The 15,884-nt window shown below is 37.3% G+C and overlaps 1 protein-coding gene and 1 long non-coding RNA gene across 3 annotated transcripts in view; both read left to right on the top strand.

The window, feature by feature from the left end:
- Positions 1-15,884, top strand: part of LOC149148771 (uncharacterized) — an 89,591-nt gene that overhangs the window by 30,506 nt on the left and 43,201 nt on the right. The window lies entirely within an intron of this gene.
- LOC149148772 (uncharacterized) lies at positions 370-8,981 on the top strand. Its single transcript, XR_016262846.1, has 2 exons — positions 370-788; positions 8,883-8,981. It is a non-coding gene; the product is annotated as an uncharacterized LOC149148772 (long non-coding RNA).

Genomic DNA, 15,884 nt, shown 5'->3' on the forward strand with positions numbered 1-15,884 from the left:
CGTAACGTCATAGCCCGAGGTGTCGATTAGAACTGCCAACTAACCAATGGAGATGAACGATCGAGCTATTGAAGAAGAAGTTGTCAGGATTTGCTGCAGAGGTCAAGATTGGTGTAGAGAGAACCCTTTAGTTAACGAAAACCCTCCGAGTTTGTGCTCCAACCATCTATTTTGACCTCTTAAGTAGGTTTATTTTAGGTTTTATGATTTATTACTTTAAAATTTTAATAATTTAATAAAAATAGGTTTTATTAGTTTAGGTTTATAATTTTATTTTAAATATTATTAAATAAATAATTTAAATATTAAATTTGTATAAATTAAATATTTTAAATTTTTTCTCAATTTTAAGTTTGTTTATACATTTAATAATATATTTTAAATAAAAAATAACTCTCATCAAAACCATCCAAATTTTAATAAAAATATAAAACATAGCACAATACAGATTAATCTAGTCTGCAAATTATTCCATTTGAAGAAACAAGTGACTAAGAATCTTGGACCTCCACATCAGACCAGCGAACAAACCATTAATAAAAAATATAACTGTTAGACTTCGCAAATTAATCTGTGTGGAGAAACGAGTTACTATGGACCTTGGTAGGTCTCCACATCAGACCCGCGAACAAACCCTTGGTGGCACGCTTCGTGGGACATCGACTATATACAAAAACTGACTCCACCGTTTCTCTCTCACCAAGTGTTTCCTTTGCAAGGGAAGAATAGCGAGAGCTAATCGCAGACCACCTATAAGTCCAGGGTCTCACTTCGGCAAATTTTCCCTGGTAATCTCCCTTTTTCTTCAATTCATGAATGTTGTTACGGAACCGATTACTTGTGTTTTTGGCCGATGTTGAATAAACTCTTGTTATATATGATCTCTTTAGCTCTCAGAGTTCTGTATTTGGCCTCTGCCTTTATTTTTATCTTCAGGGTTTTGAGGTTATTGAGAAGCAATTGCCAAATGGTCTGGAGTTCAATTCCTGCACACCAGTTGCAACCATTCAAATGATCTCTATATCTATGCTAATGGTTTCTCTCTTGCTTGCGTGTTGCCGTGACTTTTTGAAACCTGTGCAATTAAGAGGGTTAAGTTGGTTTCAGAGACAGCATTTGGGTTGGTTATCGCAAACAGAGAGTTTAGAGGGTTTTTTTCCCATGGTGTTGTGAGGGTTTCCCGTTTATGATACTAAAATTGCAAAATTGCTTTCTTTTGTTGTAAATACGGCATTCATTTAAAATACGCCAGACGATGGAAGATAATATAGAATCATGGTATTCATTGTTTGTTCGCCATTCATCTGCTTTAAATAGAATATGAATTCCTTGACTTTATATTCCTTAATTTCCCAGGGCACCACTGCATTGCTGGACAAATGATGTGAGTGTTTTTAGTGTTGTTAGTAAAGCTGAAATGCCTAGCATCAGATTTGAATTCACTGAGTTGTTCCTCAGATCTCATTGACCACTTCTTTTTCTTCACCAAATTCAGTGCCAAATAGGGAGATGAGGTGCTTATTTATATTAGTTCAATCCACAGTGAACCGTCATGACTATAGGAGGAGGTCAACTTGAGTTTAGTTTGAGCTGACTCCTGCAATTGATAGTAAATCCATGCTTTTGATATTGCTTTGTGATTGTTATGCCAGTACGATCCCATTTGGGTTGTGCTCATATAGCTTGTTTTAGTTAGTTTCAAACCATGAAATCTACCCCAACTTCATCTAATGGGCTTGTAATATAGCCTTCTTTCCCACATTTTCTTGACAGCGGGATTGCTGTTCTTGGGCATCAACAACATTATTAGGGTTTAATGGACAGTAATTTTCCCACAAATGAAGGCCTGGGTTCGACAGCATTCCCCATCAAATCTCTGAAACCCACAGCTCCCCCAGTTGCAGGGATGAATCTGTTCATTCTGTGAAGATCTACTCCATCAAGAATCATGGTGCCAAGGTTGAGAATGCCCTGTGGGTGACCAGAAGGACGACGGACCTGCAGTGCTAAGAAACTCATCCCACTGAAATCTGTGCTCCCGTAGCCCTTGAGGAGAGTGGAAAGCAAGACCACCTTGAATGATGACTCCAATCCTCAAATATCAATATAGTCTCCAACCTACTCTCTCACAAGGCTCCAACCTTGTATGAGGACTCCAATCCTCAAATATAAACAATGTTTCACAATTTCACATGTGCAAGAAATACTCCAATATGCAAAATGCAACTGGAATCTTGTCATAGTTATAGTTCTCATAGTCAGTGAAATGGTTGCAATGTGGTGGGAAACTAGAAAATTATTAGAAGTAATGAATCTGATCAAATAAAAGACACCACCAATTTGATAACAAATCTACTCTGCCAAATTTGTGCAACATTAAATATAAATCTAGGCTTCAACTTGGTCTTCAAGGTCTTATTCAGATCTGCTTTAAGAAGGACTACAATGTCTGCTCCAAACTTTTGCTCCAATACTCTTCCAATCTGCACTAAAAGTGAGCCCCAGATTTTCTGCTCCAAATCTTTTCAAGTCTGCAACAAGGAATCTCCAAGTCTGCTTCAAGAGAGGCTACAATGTTGCTCCAAAAGTTAACCCAAGGTCTGCCCCAAAAGGTACTTCTTCTACTTCTGGTTCAAGATTTGTTCAATAGGCTTCAAGATTTCTCCAAAAAACTCTCCAAGATGCTGATTCAAGGCTTATTCAAAAAGCTTCAAATTCTGTTCAAGAGGTTGATACATAATGTCTTTAGAAGCTGCTCCAAAGCTCTTCAAGGGTTACTGAGAGTCATTCCAAGTACATCACTCGACATCACTGGTTTGAGATCATTGCACTGGTCAATGTTCTGATTTGGAGCTCAAAACATAGAACCTATTTGCACAATCGCATTGATTCCTCACAGTGCTCCACTATTCATCATTTATTCCATTGTACATACCGACACTTACTTCAGACTTGCATCAACTGAGCATGGCCAGTTTTCCTAATCAGCAGAGATCTAAGCCTTGCATATTACCCTTTGCAATCGACTTCTTAAACTGTAAAATTAAACTGTTATATGTACCTTCGCTGACAACTTGAAGGAGTTCTGAAATTTTTATTCAAATAGGCTGAATAGAACTTCAGATGATGTGTCTGTGATTTCATCAGGTCCCATAAATAACCTGACAAAAGCGTGACAGTGTGTCCCTCAAAGAGGTATTCCAAATCATTTCCCAACATCAACATTGTTGATTGCATCAAATCCTTCTAGGTAACAATATTTTGATGCATTGATCACTCCAACAGGGCCTTGAACATGGTGGAGTCCAGAAAAAAAGCTTAGAATTCCGAAGCAACACACCTATGCCTTACAGCATATGTAGAAACCAATGATGCATAATTGATCAAATTCACAAATGGTGTTTCCAATAATTGTAAAGCTGCAATTGAGCCCTCGACTCTCCAAAGGGGTATCTTAGGAAAAACAATGGAACTCTATAGTATTGCATATATCTCAATGTCTAAACAATTAAGTTCTCACAGATAACTAAGGTAGCATGAGGCAAAGGAATGCTTAAAAAGAACAATCTTTTCTTTGTTAACATCTTTCTTTGTTAAATTCTTGAAATTGCTGTGACTCAAGCTTTGGACGACCCCCCCCAACTGTATTCTCTGTATCTGGGTGGATTTTTCTCATTGACCAAATCAGGTACAGGTCCCACCATAACATAATACGAAGGATTTAAAAAGAATGGGACAGGGAACCTTTCCTTCTTGTCATTCACCACCACCGTATGTTCTATACTTTCATATTTGTCTTTGCTCCTTGCTCCAATACTCTTCCAATCTGCACTAAAAGTGAGCCCCAGATTTTCTGCTCCAAATCTTTTCAAGTCTGCAACAAGGAATCTCCAAGTCTGCTTCAAGAGAGGCTACAATGTTGCTCCAAAAGTTAACCCAAGGTCTGCCCCAAAAGGTACTTCTTCTACTTCTGGTTCAAGATTTGTTCAATAGGCTTCAAGATTTCTCCAAAAAACTCTCCAAGATGCTGATTCAAGGCTTATTCAAAAAGCTTCAAATTTTGTTCAAGAGGTTGATACATAATGTCTTTAGAAGCTGCTCCAAAGCTCTTCAAGGGTTACTGAGAGTCATTCCAAGTACATCACTCGACATCACTGGTTTGAGATCATTGCACTGGTCAATGTTCTGATTTGGAGCTCAAAACATAGAACCTATTTGCACAATCGCATTGATTCCTCACAGTGCTCCACTATTCATCATTTATTCCATTGTACATACCGACACTTACTTCGGACTTGCATCAACTGAGCATGGCCAGTTTTCCTAATCAGCAGAGATCTAAGCCTTGCATATTACCCTTTGCAATCGACTTCTTAAACTGTTCAATTAAACTGTTATATGTACCTTCGCTGACAACTTGAAGGAGGTCTGAAATTTTTATTCAAATAGGCTGAATAGAACTTCAGATGATGTGTCTGTGATTTCATCAGGTCCCATAAATAACCTGACAAAAGCGTGACAGTGTGTCCGTCAAAGAGGTATTCCAAATCATTTCCCAACATCAACATTGTTGATTGCATCAAATCCTTCTAGGTAACAATATTTTGATGCATTGATCACTCCAACAGGGCCTTGAACATGGTGGAGTCCAGTAAAAAAGCTTAGAATTCCGAAGCAACACACCTATGCCTTCCAGCATATGTAGAAACCAATGATGCATAATTGATCAAATTCACAAATGGTGTTTCCAATAATTGTAAAGCTGCAATTGAGCCCTCGACTCTCCGAAGGGGTATCTTAGGAAAAACAATGGAACTCTATAGTATTGCATATATCTCAATGTCTAAACAATTAAGTTCTCACGGATAACTAAGGTAGCATGAGGCAAAGGAATGTTTAAAAAGAACAATCTTTTCTTTGTTAACATCTTTCTTTGTTAAATTCTTGAAATTGCTGTGACTCAAGCTTTGGACGACTCCCCCCAACTGTATTCTCTGTATCTGGGTGGATTTTTCTCATTGACCAAATCAGGTACAGGTCCCACCATAACATAATACGAAGGATTTAAAAAGAATGGGATAGGGAACCTTTCCTTCTTGTCATTCACCACCACCGTATGTTCTATACTTTCATATTTGTCTTTGCTCCAAACCAGCACAACACAAAAAAAGGCTTGTTTCTATGAAAACTGTAGGGTGCTTAAAACAAAATAAGTTGCTTTGTTAACATCTTTCTTTCTTAAATTCTTGAAATTGCTGTGACTCAAGCTTTGGACGACTCACCCCAACTGTATTCTCTGTATCTGGGTGGATTTTTCTCATTGACCAAATCAGGTACAGGTCCCACCATAACATAATCCGAAGGATTTAAAAAGAATGGGATAGGGAACCTTTCCTTCTTGTCATTCACCACCACCGTATGTTCTATACTTTCATATTTGTCTTTGCTCCAAACCTGCACAAGACAAAAAAAGGCTTGTTTCTATGAAAACTGTAGGGTGCTTAAAACAAAATAAGTTGCTTCTAAGGCAGCACTGACAGAATGAATGCAAGCTATATATGGCCATTCACTCATAGATCAATATATTTTATTTCCAGGCTAATGCAATGTACATAGCCAAACATATATTGCCTTAACCATTTTGTTAAAGCTTGTTTCTTCTGGCTTCACTTGTAAATAAAGAAAAATATCATTTCATTAACAGAGACAACTGATTATTTAAATTGTACAATCTATTTCAATTAAGAAACCAACAATTTTTTTGGTTCAGTCCTAGGAAACTAGACACTTACATCATACATGGCGTTGAACATATCAGATTAAAGATATCCCGAGGACTATTCTGCATACCATGAATTTGTATGGGCAGGAGTAAGAGAACTTTGCTCCAATTTACATACCCCACAAACCCATCCAATAATGTCATACATTCTGTCATGTGATACCCCAGAATATAGTTATGGATTAGCTCAAGCATCCAAGGTTTCTGATTTTCCAAGACTTGAGTTTGCCTTGCTCATACTTACACTTTCTTAAGAGGCAGTACCACTGCAGGCACTGCTGTGGGTGGGATGATTCTTACAGCATGCATTCTGTTTTTCAAGCAAAAAGAATAAGATGATATCCATGCCTGTAAGATGACATCTTTGAGGTAAAAAATCTTTGTCAATGTATCATCAAAGGAAACGCAAAGGAAACCTTATGCCTTACTGCGTTTTCTTTGGGCATCAAAAGGAGGTTCTTTCACACCATTCCCTCCCTCTGTTAGAAACCTCTCTTGCAGATAAAACAACAACAATTTCTGCAGAGCAGAGATCTCTCTATCCTTGCCTTCCAACTCACCTACTCTGGTTTCAAGCTCTCCTGCTCTTTCATTCATTTTTGTATCCAACAGCCTTATGAGCTCATCTTGAATCACCTTCTGTATCATCTGGAACCTCTTATACTCGTCCACTTCCTGAAGCCACAGGTCTGCGAATTGACAATCTTTCCAGGCCTCGAACCAAGGACCTCCCATTGTATAATGTATAGCTTTGGGAAGTTCCTTGTCATCAATGTCATTGTGACCAACAAGGAAATTCCAGGTGTAGGGAATGGATCTAATATCATTGTCATCAAGCCAACTTGAAGGAGGTCTGAAATTTTTATTCAAATAGGCTGAATAGAACTTCAGATGATGTGTCTTAGAGAGACCTTAAATCTAGCGAAATACATACAAACTTTTCTTTTAGAAACCAGGTGAACATCAAAACGTTGTCTCAGAGGATAATTCAGAAAACTCGAGCCTTCTTCAAGAACTTGAACAGCCTCAGACTTGATTAGAAAGAGCTTTAGAAGGAACAAGATATACCTAGCAATATCACAGGACAAAAACTTTGGTCTCTGCTTCAGAATAGGTCTATTTAATGCGGCCTCCTTTCGTTTTAGGGCTCAGGTCTGCATTTGTTATCACTGAGTTGTTCCTCAGATCTCATTGACCACTTCTTTTTCTTCACCAAATTCAGTGCCAAATAGGGAGATGAGGTGCTTATTTATATTAGTTCAATCCACAGTGAACCGTCATGACTATAGGAGGAGGTCAACTTGAGTTTAGTTTGAGCTGACTCCTGCAATTGATAGTAAATCCATGCTTTTGATATTGCTTTGTGATTGTTATGCCAGTACGATCCCATTTGGGTTGTGCTCATATAGCTTGTTTTAGTTAGTTTCAAACCATGAAATCTACCCCAAATTCATCTAATGGGCTTGTAATATAGCCTTCTTTCCCACATTTTCTTCATTATAAAATAATGTCAAAGTAAAACGAGAGTTAGAAAATCAAAACGTTGTCTCAGAGGATAATTCAGAAAACTCGAGCCTTCTTCAAGAACTTGAACAGCCTCAGACTTGATTAGAAAGAGCTTTAGAAGGAACAAGATATACCTAGCAATATCACAGAACAAAAACTTTGGTCTCTGCTTCAGAATAGGTCTATTTAATGCGGCCTCCTTTCGTTTTAGGGCTCAGGTCTGCAGTTGTTATCACTGAGTTGTTTCCTCAGATCTCATTGACCAGTTCTTTTTCTTCACCAAATTCAGTGCCAAATAGGGAGATGGGGTGCTTATTTATATTAGTTCAATCCACAGTGAACCGTCATGAGGCTGACAACAAATCCTGATAAATACTTTCAAAATTCTGCGATCTTGGGTCACACCATCTGAGAAATCTCACAATCAAATCCTTGAGGGAAGGGATAGTCTTTGGACTGCAAGAGTACTAGAGCCAACGAGTTATTTCCGGGACCTTCGTTCTTTGAGCCAAACCGGCCAAGACAATCATTCATCTTCTAGTTGATTGGATGAGGTGAGGGAGAATCGGGTCTTTTTTTTTTTAATTTGATTTGATTTCTTGATATCAACAGCAATTGACATATCTAATTCTCTCGTTTTTATTTTAATAACCATAATTACTTGCAGACTTTTTGGGGGTTAATGGTGTTTTTTGTTTATTGATTCTCTGTTTGAAGCTTTCCATAAAATTATATACCTTCAATGCAATTCAGAGAAAAATTTACTTGAAGTTTTTAAGGTTCGTTATGTTGTAAGTGATTGGTTCTTTTACAAACATTAGATCTTCTCCAGAGTATTTATTTAAGAGTAGTGTCATAGAAATTAACATGCTTTTGTTTTTAAATTTTGTTTTTATGCCAGGTTAGATTTTGATATTCTCAAATTTGAAAAAAAAATCTTAAGGAAGTTGTTTATATGATTGATATATATTTATTAGTTTATATTTGTTAATGTATTAATATTAATTTCATTTCAGTTTTGGTTATGTTAATATATTTAGGCCCCAAACCATTTTCATCAGCTGCAGATATATTGTCAGATTGTAGATTTTCCAATTCTTCATTTGCCACTGCTGTGATGCATTGGAAGATTGCAAGCAGCCTCTCCAGTGGGAAACTCCCTGGACCTTTTGTTGACAAAGTCAATTGATTTTAGCGAATATAATATATGTTTTCAATATATCTTCATATTAATTTAATTTCTCATTTGAATAATGATTTCTTAACTAGCCCTTTCCAAATCAATATGGCTTCCCGGTTGTTGTTCGCATATTAATTTAATTTCCCATTTGAATATTGATGCATATTTATGGCTACTTGCATTCCATTTCAATGGTTTTTGGCATGGCTTGTTAAAATTATGTTAATCACAATTGAATATTGTAAGGAGAGAGGAGTGGTTGAATGCAATTGGATCGTTGTGTGAATAATCGAAAGGTGCTTTCCTATCAAAAAAAGAGATCAAATTAAAGATGCCCAGAGTGGGTTTTATGTATATGTTCCCATTGTTTTCAGTAACCTTCATTATTCATCATTTCTCTTATTTTGGTTGCAGTTTATTGTTTCTGTAGAGGAGGTCTGAAGTCTGATCATGAAGAAAGTCCAGGAAATTATGAGCATATTCTTGGTCGTCTTTCAAATATGTCTTGCCACATGGCAATTCCTGAAACTCACGCCTGTGGGAGGGCTTGTACGAGGGGGGTTCCAATGGATCATTTCGCTGCTGCCCTTTTGCCAGTCTTCATATTACGCATTCATGCGGCGTTGTAAGGGCCGGGTGTTCAAGCACATGCGTTGCTTTGTACTGACCAAGGCTCCAGGGTTACATGATGAGTTGACGCCACTGCCAAGGTACCCAAGAGGGGCGAGTTCTAGGACTGTATGCGATATGTGGTACTTGGGGAAGAAATTCCATCTAGAGAGAGATGGCAACAAGTTGTTCGTGGATGACAAAATGTGCTACTACATTACTCATGCAATGTGGCAGACCCTGCTGGACGTGGGAGAAGTAGAGGAATATTCCGAAAGAGAAAAAGTGTTTTTGAAAAGTTATAGGGGGTTTTGGGATTCAGTGGTCACAGGGTCTGTCATGCAGTTGTCAGAAGCATTGGACTGCATCATCATTGAAAACCAGTACAGTATCGTGTATTCAGACGCTGCTTGGCTTCTCCCCGTGAATTTGTTATTGTCGGAGGAGAAAGTAGCAAAGGTGTTAAATTTGGTAGGCTTCTTCCTCCAAATCAAGAAAGTATTTTGGTTGATTCCACTAGTGTTCAGCTTAGCGTCGGCAGTATTGGAGTTAAGCACAAAATTGAGGAAATTGGTTTATAGCAACATCAATCGCCTCCTCTGCTGCTTCATGCATCGCGTGTGTGACAAGCTGAGTTACTCAAGGAGGAGGCAGGTGTATTCATTGGGTCACTGGGTTGAAAATCTGAAGCCGTCCAATGATATACAATTGAGGGTAGTGAAGGGTGATATATGCGCACCAGTAGCTGGAGGCGTAAATGCCAATAACCCAAATGCAACGCTGGTGCTCTATGACTTAATTGACGTTGGCTTAATTTACGTTCTAGAAGGACAAAAGACCTTTAGGTGTGAAATTGTTTTCGAGTGTGAATCCTTTGTTATGGGGTGTACGATTGACGAAGTTATTAATAATTGCCTAGTGTCTATGTACCCTAATTGTGAAGCAGCTATTGCGGAGGAAAAATTAATGGGTCCTGCGTTGTATAGTGAAGCGGTGGATGGTGAAGCAGTTATTGCGGTGGATAGTGAAGCGGTGGATGGTGAAGCAGTTATTGAGGTGGATAGTGATGCGGCTTATAGTGCGGTGAATGGTGAAGCAGTTATTGCGGTGGATAGTGAAGCGGTGGATGGTGAAGCAGTTATTGCGGTGGATAGTGAAGCGGTGGATGGTGAGGTAGTTATTGAGGTGGATAGTGATGCGGCTTATAGTGCGGTGAATGGTGAAGCAGTTATTGCGGTCGATAGTGAAGCGGTGAATGGTGAAGCAGTGGATGGTGAGGCAGTTATTGAGGTGGATAGTGATGCGGCTTATAGTGCGGTGAATGGTGAAGCAGTTATTGCGGTGGATAGTGAAGCGGTGAATGGTGAAGCAGTGGATGGTGAGGCAGTTATTGAGGTGGATAGTGATGCGGCTTATAGTGCGGTGAATGGTGAAGCAGTTATTGCGGTGGATAGTGAAGCGGTGAATGGTGAAGCAGTTATTGAGGTGGATAGTGATGCGGCTTATGGTGCGGTGGATAGTGAAGCGGTGAATAGTGAAGCAGCTATTGCGGTGGATAGAAAACCGGTGTATCCTGAAACTGTTGCGGTGGATTGTAAGAATATGGATGAGTTTAGGAAGATGTGCACATTCATTGACTGCATGGCAAGCAACCGTTCAGGGTCATTGAAATTATATGACGAATATAAGAAGAAAGTGAAAGTTCGCGGGTGGAAGGAGTCTGCTAAACACTACGCGCAAAGTGGGTATCCGCCCATTTACGAACTCAGATTACAAAATGTAGAGTGTGAGTAGCATCTAAGTCAAAGTTTTTAGACTTTTCAAAGCTTCCCTTTATTTTATTCTTCCCTTCTTATTTTCTTATATGTCAATACCCACCCACTTTATGTAATTTAATCGCCTTCCAGGCTAGCGTTCAACCGACACGTGTGATTCAATGTTGTTGTTAGTTTTTTTAATTAATATTTTATTATAAATAAAATATGACATATAATATTTGAAGAAATATTATTAATTATGATTTTATAGAGTTTCATATTTTTATGGGCTCGATTTTATGTTATGTTAAAGTGTTTTTATTGAAACATATGGTTTTTATTTTCCATAAAATAACATATGATAGTAAATGAAATTTAATTTAAAGAAATATTATCAGTGATGAGTTTGAGTTTATATAAACTGCAGGTAGAAAATTGCCTCTGCTCGTGTAAACAAAAATTAGTATACATAAGGATTTAATTCTGCTATGCAATTCCAAATGAGTAGTTATTTTCTTAATCTCATGAAAACTACTTTTTCCATGTAAAATTTCCAAGTCTTGCCAAAAGAGTTTTGACATTTATGTTGCATGTACCTTGACAATTCTAATTTTCGATATATAATTAAGCAATTAATGAATTCATTCATCATTCTTTATGCAGAATTTTTCCCTACTCGCAAAGTAAACATTTTTAGAAACAAATTCTTCATGTTTTACATGCTTGACCATATCTTGGTTAATGTTTTAACATGAGACCTTCTCTTTCAGATTTCACTTGCTTACTTGTGCAACTATATGGTTTTTATTTTCCATAAAATAACATATAACATATGATAGTAAATGAAATTTAATTTAAAGAAATATTATCAGTGATGAGATTGCCTCTGCTCGTGTAAACAAAAATTAGTATACATAAGGATTTAATTCTGCTATGCAATTCCAAATGAGTAGTTATTTTCTTAATCTCATGAAAACTACTTTTTCCATGTAAAATTTCCAAGTCTTGCCAAAAGAGTTTTCACATTTATGTTGCATGTACCTTGACAATTCTAATTTTCGATATATAATTAAGCAATTAATGAATTCATTCATCATTCTTTATGCAGAATTTTTCCCTACTCGCAAAGTAAACATTTTTAGAAACAAATTCTTCATGTTTTACATGCTTGACCATATCTTGGTTAATGTTTTAACATGAGACCTTCTCTTTCAGATTTCACTTGCTTACTTGTGCAACTATAATTCATAAGTTTCTTTATCTCAACTTGATATCGTGCTCCAAAGAAATGAGATGTTCACAAACTTTCTTGTCACAAGCACGATCGCCTTCCTCGCCCATCCACACATCCTCATATTGCAGATGGTTATAGCAAATAATCTGCTGTAACCAGAAATCTCTTTAGAATGGCAATTGAAACTCACGTATATTAATTGCATTACTGTAAATCCATGCAGCTCCGTAAAGAGGCACTATCATCTCGTGAAGATCGTAGACTTCTTTTGTAATTCCTATAAATGTATCCTCACAAACACAAATATGTGAGATGATTCAGATCGTACAAAGATCGATGCTCTCTGTTGCACCGAAATAGTGTAATTAAATTTGCATCTTCTGAATCGACAACAATTTGAAAATTATGCATGTAATTATGAAAAACAGAGAAGGGCGACTTCCTCCTAGTTAATAATAGATTCCCAAAGAGTATCGTTGTGAGCATAGCATAGAGAACAACTTGTATTTTTGTTATCACTGCCTTACAATTTGACACAGGTACTGACTCTATTACAGTTCCTCGGGTTCTCTCTTTCTTGATGACCTTCATCTACTATCCCTGGAATTGTGCGTCATAGGCAACCCACGAGATGAGCAACTTTATAGGGTGAGTGTGAGCATTGAACAAATGTCAGCGTAGAACATCAACTTCACCAAACACCAATTCGACAGGCATGTTGTTTTTAACTGTGGAGATTTCTTATTTCTCCATATGATGCTCATCTTAGGCATGCATTCAATGGGGAAAAACATAGAAGCTTCAGGATTTTAGAATTTATAACAGTTATCCATGTCTCACTGGTGATGTTTGCAATTTCTGCGAAATTTGGTTTGAGGACTTTCCTCAACCTACATTACAAAGAACAACCGAAGCACCTCGCCACCCTGACTCCCTAGTTTCATAAACTTCGTGGACAATAAGATGCCATATCACCGTTTTTTTATGTGTGATAATCACATTGGGTGCAGATAGACAAGTTTTCTTACTTAAATCAACTTAGTGATGAAGAACTACGTTATGATTATCATATTGTTGCTTGCAGCACCGTTGGGTGAGGCTACTCAAATTATTGGTTTCAAGCCATTCTATCTCAATAGAGATTCTCAGGTTGAAGCTACTCTTACAACTAGTTGTCCATTGGTTGAGGAAAGGACTCCTGCGATGGGGTTCCTGGAGGTGAGGGAATTTTTTGGCCAAAGAGCGAACTTGAAGCTAGCTGTATCTGTAAAGTCGAATGCTTCAAATTAGCGTTCTGATAGACTTCTTGAGGAACTATGCCCTTCTCTAAAATTTTCAGTGGTTCAACATGAAGTGAAAAAAAAATTATTTCACCCTTTCAACCCTTGGGCCATAGCCCCGGGATTGTTCATGACAATCTGCCTGGTTTGAGGCATTGAATAAGGCATTGTATTGTTTGTCAAACATGCACGCGATGACCAACTTGTATTCTCTCTCATGTCATATGACATGAAGTATTCCATAGTCAATAGTTCAAGTCAGAATATGGTGAATGATATATAGGTCATACATACAAATGCATGATGAACTAGCTAGACTCAGCCACTTAATGAAATATTCACGAATCTCTAGCAAATGCAACAATGTGCCTATGAAGGATGCCTATAAGAATGGTAATAGTTAGGGCATGGAATATAAAGTTTTTTTCTTTTTTCGATTCAAATAAAAGGTTCTCAATATAGCATGTATCCCTGAGTTATGGGTAAAGGAAATAACACATGCCGAATTGGAAAAATGCAGAAAATCACTACCCAAGCGATAAGCATAATTCTGAACAATCAAAGGAGGATAACATTTATCCCTACCTTGTAATACCAAGAACTTTGAGCTTTTAAAAGTGAATTTTAGTAACATAGTTGCTTTTACCTTGTTATGATAGTGTTTATCGGATGGTTCTATCAGTCCATGAGGGAGGACGCTTCATTATTCACCTTACCTTGGTGGTTAACTCGATCCGCAGTCAAGAAAAACAACTCGAAAGGTAAGAAACAACAATCACCAACGTGATTTTCTCCACTTCCTATATTTGTAAGGTGTTGTTTGCTTTTAAAACATTCGTATCCTCTATATTATATGGATTTCGATTTGAGCCCTTCCACAAAAGGCAAAGTTTCAAAAACGTGCCTTCCTTTTTGTGATTTTATGTCAATGATGGTGTTAATTTTCTAGTTTATCTTTTCAGTCGGAAGGGTGCAATGGTGACTTAATTGCAACAAGTGTTTCGCACCTACTGAGTCAACTAATGGTGTCATTCCATTAATGGTCAAGCTTTTATTTATAGCCTTCTGTCGCCTTGTTGATTATTCATCCCCAACATTTATCCCATACATGCACTTTTTATTATTCATCCCCAACATTTATCCCATACATGCACTTTTTACCATGCGCACTCGAATTATATGTTACACTAGTTGTGTTCTGCCTCCTCATTACCAACTTGCTAACCGCTAAGCTAATGCATGCACGAGAAGGGGTTTCAACATAACGGATCAACATTTCTCTCATCATCATAACGGATTAGCATAATAGATTTATGTTTTCAATATTATCATCATATTTTATATGAAGTGGTTTTAGCATACACAAATTTCAGTGCTTCCATATTTCCTTAATTTTAATTCAAATCTCATTTCTTATCCTCCACCATTATGTCATAATTTAATCAATTTTAATCCTTATTTTATAAAGCCCATATTCATTGAAAATATTATATACAAGTGAAATTTATATTATTGACCACTCAATAACCATATTAGTATTTGGATTCATTCTCAAAGAATCCTAATTTTCTTTAACACCAAGGAACATATTCTAAGTTAAACTTCACCCATGATGGGAAGAAGTCAAAAATTTCTTAATATTTTCCCATGATGCCACAATATTAACTCATTTATAAGGTTCACATTTCTCCTCGAATGCATAGAACTCTCATCACTTTTAACTACTTGGAAAAGTTATATAAATGTTACTTCCATAATCATATAAATCTTGGGATTCCTCCTCAAGGAATTCATATTCTCCAAGAAATCAATGTGGTATATGATATCACTCCTCTGGATCTCCAAGGCTGAGGAAGAGTCCAGCTGAGGTAACCACACACCAACCTTTTGACTTGGTAGCTAGCCCTACCAAGTTGGAAAGGGCTCTCTCCAAAGAATCACAACTAAGAGGGCTGGATGGTTTAGGGTTTTAGGATGGGTATAAAATGCAGAGTTGTTTGATTTGATTTGGCGGGGTTATTGCTAGATGAGGGTAATAGGTCAAAGAGGCTAGGTCAGGCCAAATGAGATATGATTGTATACATTCAAAGGGGCAAGGTAGGTAGAAGGTTTAGCACTTAAAAGGTGATTTGGTGGGTTGTTTTCAGACTAATGAGGATTTAGGAAGTGCATAGGAGATGTATTCTTCCTAAACTGAAGAAAATGGAAAAATTATGATAAATTTCCAAAAACATAGCATGAACAAACATGTATTCTGCCTATCAACTTGAAAATTACCATATAACAAACATGAAATGGTTTATGAGAGTACCAAATATTCATACAAATGATAACAAAGAAGAAACAATGCTAAACATCCATACCACATGTATCCCAAAGAAATAGTTGCAACTCATCTATTAATAATGGACAAAATTTGATACAATAGTGTCTCTGATCACTAGTACAACATCCAACTGAGTCCAACCTCTGAAAAGAGTGACTAAAGGGAATATATAGACATCAAAACAAACTCCTCCCAACCTCAGGGGTCGAA

This window comes from Pinus tabuliformis, chromosome 9 (assembly GCF_031772625.1).
Source record: "Pinus tabuliformis cultivar Carrire ecotype Pingquan chromosome 9, CPIR1, whole genome shotgun sequence".
In the NCBI taxonomy this organism is placed as follows: domain Eukaryota; kingdom Viridiplantae; phylum Streptophyta; class Pinopsida; order Pinales; family Pinaceae; genus Pinus; species Pinus tabuliformis.